The sequence below is a fragment of the Zingiber officinale genome, chromosome 11A, assembly GCF_018446385.1.
Source record: "Zingiber officinale cultivar Zhangliang chromosome 11A, Zo_v1.1, whole genome shotgun sequence".
Taxonomy (NCBI): domain Eukaryota; kingdom Viridiplantae; phylum Streptophyta; class Magnoliopsida; order Zingiberales; family Zingiberaceae; genus Zingiber; species Zingiber officinale.
In genome coordinates, this window is record NC_056006.1 from 54314221 (window position 1) to 54321370 (window position 7150).

A 7150-nucleotide genomic window follows, 5' to 3' on the forward strand; every position below is an offset into this window, starting at 1 on the left:
CATAGCGCAGCACGAGCTACATGTCCGACCGGACGCACGGCCAGTAAAGCAAAGAAAAAGGGACTTCAGCGCCGAGCAGAATTCCATCATCCGAGCGGAGGTGGAAAAACTTCTGGATGCCGGCCATACACGCGAGGTGCAGTTCCCGAGCTGGTTGGCTAACGTAGTATTAGTCTCCAAGCCAGGCAACAAGTGGAGAGTGTGCATAGACTTTCGGGATCTCAACAAAGCTTGCCCGAAAGATTTTTATCCTCTGCCCCGGATAGATCAGCTGGTGGACTCTACGGCCGGCTGCGAATTAATCTGTATGCTCGACGCCTACCAGGGCTATCACCAAGTGCCGCTCGCCCATGAAGATCAAGAAAAAGTCAGCTTCGTGACGGCCGATGGCACTTATTGCTATAATGTGATGTCGTTCGGATTGAAGAATACGGGGGCCACATACCAGCGCTTGATGAATAAAGTATTCAGAGAGCAGATCGGGCGGAATTTAGAAGTTTATGTGGACGACATTCTCATTAAGTCCGTCCGAGCGGCCGAACTCTTCAAGGATATGGAAGAAACCTTCCGAACGCTGCACAAATATGGAGTCAAGCTAAATCCCCAGAAGTGCCTGTTCGGAGCAAAAGGAGGGCGCTTTCTGGGGTACATAGTGATCGAGCGGGCAATCGAAGCAAATCCCAGCAAGGTGAAAGCTCTACAAGATATGCCGCCTCCAAGAAATACAAGGGAAGTACAACGTTTGACCGGTCGGATAACCGCTCTGCCCAGGTTCATCTCCAAAACCGCCAACCGGAGCCTTCCTTTTTTCAAGATCTTACGCAAAGCTACAAAATTTCACAGGGATGAAGAATGCGACCGGGCGTTCGAAGATTTGAAGGCATTTCTAAACTCTATCCCGGTATTAGCCAAGCCGACCGCGAGTGAGCCACTTCATATGTACTTGTCTTCAATCGAGCATGCAATCGGCTCAGCTTTAGTGAGGGCGAGTGGAGAAGAGCCTGTGTATTTCCTTAGTCACATTTTAAAAGATGCTGAATCTCGCTACACTGGGCTCGAAAAGCTAGCCTTCGCTCTGGTCCTCGCCGCTTGGCGCCTTCGTCCATATTTCCTGGCGCATACGATCATTGTCAAAACCAATAGCCCGCTCGGACGTGTGTTACTAAATCCAGAGGCATCCGGACGGCTCATCAAATGGATGACGGAGTTGAGTGAATTTGATATCCAATACCAGCCCTGCTCGGCGATTAAAGCGCAATCCTTGGCCGATTTTGTGACTGAGGTGCAAAGGCCGGAGCCGGAAGCTATGTGGAGAATATATGTGGATGGGTCGTCCACTCAGCTCGGAAGCGGGATTGGAATATTATTACTCTCCCCTCAAGAAGAGAAGATGCACTTATCCGTCCGGCTGGATTATAAAGCTACCAACAATGAAGCAGAGTATGAGGCCCTCATAGCCGGCTTGCAGGCAGCTCGGCATGTGGGAGCCGGTCGGGTAACTCTTCACTCGGATTCGCAGTTGGTCGCTCAGCAGCTCTCTGGTACCTTCGAAATCAATAATGCTCGGCTCAGGCTCTACGCTGAAGCCTTCGAGAAGCTCAAAGCTGATTTTAGAGAAGTTATTGTCCAGAAGATACCCAGAGTAGAAAATCAAGCAGCCGATGAGTTAGCCAAACTCGCGAGCTCAATAACGCCGGTCGCCATTCAGCAATCAATTGAAAAAGTGCTGTTGATGGCGCACGTCGACCGGATGGAAGGCCTCACATTTCCATGCGACTGGAGGACACCCATCATAGAGTTCCTCCGCTTGGGAGCCACACCGTCCGACCGGAACGAAGCCCAGCTGTTAAGAAGGAGGGCCGGTCGGTTCACACTCATCGGCGATCAGCTTTACAAAAAGGCTTTCTCTCGCCCGCTGTTGAAATGCGTGAGCTCGGAAGACTCGGCTTACATCCTCCAAGAGGTACATCAAGGATCGTGCGGAGGGCATCCGGGCGGACGATCGTTGGCCAAGAAGATCCTCTTGGCCGGGTACTTTTGGCCGACTTTACAAGCAGACGCCGCTCGGACCGTGTCGACGTGCCTTTCATGTCAGAAGTACCATAACTTCAACCACCGACCGGCAGAGGAAATGAAGGCATCAACAGTTTCATGTCCATTCGATCAATGGAGAATGGATATTGTCGGTCCATTTCCGATGGCGACCGGGCAGCGGAAATTTTTGCTTGTGGCGGTCGATTATTTTTCCAAGTGGGTGGAGGCCGAGCCGCTAGCCAAGATCACCGAACAGATGGTCAAAAAATTTATCTGGCAACACATCATCTGTCGGTTCGGCATCCCTCGCCGATTGGTTTCCGACAATGGGCGGCAATTCACAGGGAAGATGCTAGAGGAGTGGTGCAAAAGCTACGGCATCGAGCAACACTTCACATCCGTGGCTTATCCCCAGAGCAACGGTCAAGCCAAAGTAGCCAATCGGGAAATTCTTCGTATTCTGCGCGCTCGGCTCGACCATTTGGGGGGAAGTTGGCCGGATGAAGTGCCGGGCGTCTTATGGGCCATCTGAACGACGCCGAAGGAAGAGACGGGCGTAACGCCGTTCCATTTGGTGTATGGCGGCGAGGCGGTCATTCCGGTCGAAGTTGGCATGGAGTCCCTCTCGAATCGAACAATGATGATGGCGCCACGGAGGAACATGGGCTGGATTTAGTCGACGAGGAAGCGAGCAGGCGTCCGTTCGGCTGATGGCATACCGGCAGCGGATGAAGCAAAATTACAACCGCCGCGTAATCCCTAGATCATTCCAGGTCGGCGATCTCGTCTGGAAGAAAGTCAAGCCGGTCGGCGACGTCGGCAAGCTTGAAGCTCCTTGGGCGGGTCCCTTCAAGGTTATTGAAAAACTCCGCTCAGGAGCTTATTATTTGGAGGATGAAGACGGGTGGCAGCTGGATCGATCGTGGAGCGCGAATCATCTCCAGCCTTATCGAGCGGGGTGAAAGGTGCACGAATGTAAATAATTTATGTATATGTTAGTCGCCCGTGTCCTTGTAATGCAGGAAGCAAAATTAATTCAAAGGATGGCCAATGGATCCGCTGATCGACAGCGTTAAAATTAGCCTTGAAGGCCGTCGAGCTCCGACGTTAAATATCGAGAGACGAGCCAGCGTCTATAAACGTCCGAGCGGAAGGCCGTCGAGCTCCGACGTTAAATGTCGAGACGGTGGCGTCTATAAAGCGTCCGGCGAAGACCGTCGAGTTCGGCGTTAAATATCGAGACAAGCCGGCGTCTATAAGCGTCCGAGCGGAAGAACGTCGAGCTCGAGTTAAAATCGAGACACGAGCGGCGTCTATAAATGTCGGCGGAAGGCCGTCGAGCTCACGTTAAATATCGAGGCGAGCGGCGTCTATAAGCGTCCGGCGGAAGACCGTCGAGCTCCGGCGTTAAAATCGAGAGACAGTCGGCGTCATAAGCGTCCGGCGGAGGCCGTCGAGCTCGGCGTTAAATATCGAGGCGAGCGGCCTATAAGCGTCCGGCGGAAGACCATCGAACTCGACATTAAATATCGAGGCGAGCGGCGTCTATAAACATCCGGCGGAAGACCGCGAGCTCGAGCGTTAAATATCGAGGCGAGGCGGCGTCTATAAACGTCCTTGCGGACCGTCGAGCTCCGGCGTTAAATATCGAGAGCGAGGCGGCGTCTATAAGCGTCGAGCGGAAGGCCGTCGAGCTCGGCGTTAAATATCGAGACAGCGAGCGTCTATAAGCGTCCGGCGGAGGCCGTCGAGCTCGGCGTTAAATATCGAGGCGAGGCCAGCGTCTATAAGCGTCCGAGTGGAAGGCCGTCGAGCTCCGGCGTTAAATATCGAGGCGCCGTCTATAAATGTCAGCGAAGACCGTCGAGTTCGGCGTTAAATATCGAGAGACAAGCCGGTGTCTATAAGCGTCCGGCGGAAGACCGTCGAGCTCCGAGCGTTAAAATCGAGACACGAGCCGGCGTCTATAAATGTCGGCGGAAGGCCGTTGAGCTCGGCGTTAAATATCGAGACGAGCGGCGTCTATAAACGTCCGAAGCGGAAGACCGTCGAGCTCGGCGTTAAATATAGAGGACGAGCGCATCTATAAGCGTCGGCGAAGACCGTCGAGCTCCGGCGTTAAAAATCGAGAGCAGGGCGTCTATAAGCGTCGAAGCGGAAGGCCGTCGAGCTCGGCGTTAAATATCGAGGCGAGCCGGCGTCTATAAGCGTCCGATCGGACCGTCGAGCTCCGGCGTTAAATATCGAGACAGGCGGCGCTTATAAGCGTCGGCGGAAGACCGTCGAGCTCAGGCGTTAAAATCGAGAGGCGAGCCGGCGTCTATAAGCGTCCGAGCGGAAGGCCCGAGCTCCGACATTAAATATCGAGACAGTCGACATCTATAAGCGTTCGACGGAAGGCCGTCCGAGCTCCGGCGTTAAATATCGAGACAAGCCGGCGTCTATAAACTTCCGAGCAGACCGTCGAGCTCCGGCGTTAAAGATCGAGGCGAGCGGCGTCTATAAGCGTCGGCGGCTCGCATGCGAAAATCTAGCGAAACCCCTTTGAGGTGGCGCGAAGCAAAGATGGTTAATCGAATTAAAATGCAAGCAAGTGAGCAGTGGCGTTAAATGCGGCGCGGTACTCGATCGCCTAATGAAAGACATTGAAGATAATCGACTTGTCCAGCGGAGGCGTAGTCTTGAGCGGAGGTTTCTGAGAACACTTTAGATATGACGGGAGGAAAATTTCTTGCCAAAACAAAAACTGAAGGAAAAGAAAAGATTATCTATTAAGCACAAGGCTAACCAAAAAAGATACTACAGAAATAAGTTGGGCCGAACGGCTGGAATACAAAAAAGAAAAAACGCTTATCATGCGTCAAAGTCAAAAAGAGTGTCAGGGATGGTGTCCATCACGGTCGCGAGGTCCTCGTGGGGGATGGCCAGCTCGGCGGGCAGGTGGCCCTTGGTCTTCAGGTAATCCACCGCCGCCTTGATCGCTTCTTCGAAAGTGAGGGATATCTTGTCGGTAAACTTCTCTCCGAAATCTTCCGAGCGGAGATACGCCTTCCTCACTTCGTCAGAACGGGCCGACTCCCCCTCTTGATAATCTTTGAGCGCGGCGTGGGCAGCGTCGCTGGCGGCTTGGAGATCCTTCAAGTCTCCATCAAATCTTTGGAGATCGACCGAGCGGCTCTCCTTCTCGGTAGCCAGCAGAGCATCTAGATCCTTGATGCGTTGCTCCAGCCCTCGGATCTCCACCTTCATCCGGTCCATATCATCGATGGCCTGGCGCTTCCGGGTGGTCGCCGTCTTGATCTCCTTATCTCATTGCTTGATCATCGCCTCAAGCCGAACGACCTTGCTCGCCAGATCGGAAGCCCTTTTCAGTTCGGCTTCTAGTGATTTTTTGGCCTTCTCCAAAGCGGTCGTCGATTGTTGATTGTCCCCGGCGGCTTTAAGTTTTCTCAGTTCATCCTCCAGCTCGGCCAACCGATTGCTAATGGCAATCTGCTCCACCCAGTTCTACGAGAAAAGGTGAATAGGTTAACAACTTAATTCAATTACACGAATAAAGAAGAAGAGCATACCCCGGTGGCCTGTTGGAGGTTGCTGTCGCCGAGCTGCCCGGGAGTCATCGCTTTTATGCGGCGCCGAGCGTCCTCCCAAGCTTTTGCAAGAGGGCCCGTCAAGGTGATCTGCTGCTCGGGGACCACTGGCCGATCAGCAGCAGCGATGTATGCCTCTAAGGGGAGGCGCAGAACGGCCTTAATTAAATTCGAGCCGCTCGGCTCGCTCTGAGAGGCATCGGCCTTACCGGTGGACGAGGAGGGAAGCTCGCCCAAACGCCTGATACGGCGCAGAGTTCTAGAAGGGCTGGATGGTGGCACCTCAGAGCTGGCCCTCGGAGAGCCATGTGGGGTCGGAGTGCTCTGAAGGGAAACCGTCCCAGACAACACCGGAGCATCCGCGCCCCGCTCGGGCTGTGGTTCATCAAGTGGAGTGGAGGCAGACGCAGATTCCGGTCGTCGGTGCTTCCTAGTGTCTAGCGGAACATTGTCGGCTGAATGACCCTCCACCTCGGCTTGGGTAGGAGGATCTGTGCCGCCCGCCACCTCCTCTTGAGAGGTAGTGGCTGCTAAGGCTTCAGGGGCATCCTGAGTCCCCTCGCCTAACTCGCCGGTCGGAGCGGCTGGACCAAGGCCCCGCTCGGCGACCTCCTTGTTCGTCGCCGCCTTAATCTGAGCGGCTTTCAGTTTGAGCTTTTCGGTCGCCTTGGCGCGCCACATGACTTCAGCTGCAGAAGCAAAAATAAATCAGTTAGAACAAAACAAACGGGAAGATAAGGGAACTTACTCATGCTGCAGGGCAGATCGGCTGTGGTAGAGGAAAAGCCGAATATGTGCATTACTCCCGGGAGGAGTAGCTTGTCAATATGATAGCGCTGGCCAACTAGCCGTTCGGCTGCATGAAGGTAGGCCGCGTCGCCTCTAAATTTGCTGAGCTCCGGTTGCGCAGGCATCGCCGTCTGCCACTTGGTACGAAAAGTTATATAGAAAAACTTGCCGAGCTCCGGTTCGGGAAAACGTATATAGAAAAAGTGCTCGTTCCAATGTTTGTTGGAGCTCGGCATGCTATCGAAGAGGACGAAACCTATTCTAGATTGAAAAACAAAAGTACCCCACTCGGCCTGCTTGGGATAGTAGAAGTAGTGGAAAATTTTTGGGTCTAAGGGGATGCCGTTCAGCTTGAACAAAACTATCACTCCGCTCAGCAGCCTGATAGAGTTGGGAACTACCTACCCGAGCGGAATGCGAAAATAATTGCAAACTTGTAAGAAAAACTTGTGGGATAGAAAACGCAGTCCGGCCAGAAATTGGTCTCGGAAGAAAAGAATGGTGTCGGCCGGCGGTTCATGAGGCCGATCGGCCGGTGTGGCTAACACTATTTGGTGATCGGTCGGCAGGTCATAGGTTCGAGTGAGGCGCAAGGCGTCCTCCTCGTCGAACCGGCTTTCCATGGTCGAATACCAAAGACCCAGAGCACCGCCGGTTGACTGCGAAGTACTAGTCATGATCGAAAGACAGGAATGCGGGACAAAAGGGGAAGGTTCAAGCAAGGAATGGATGGAAAC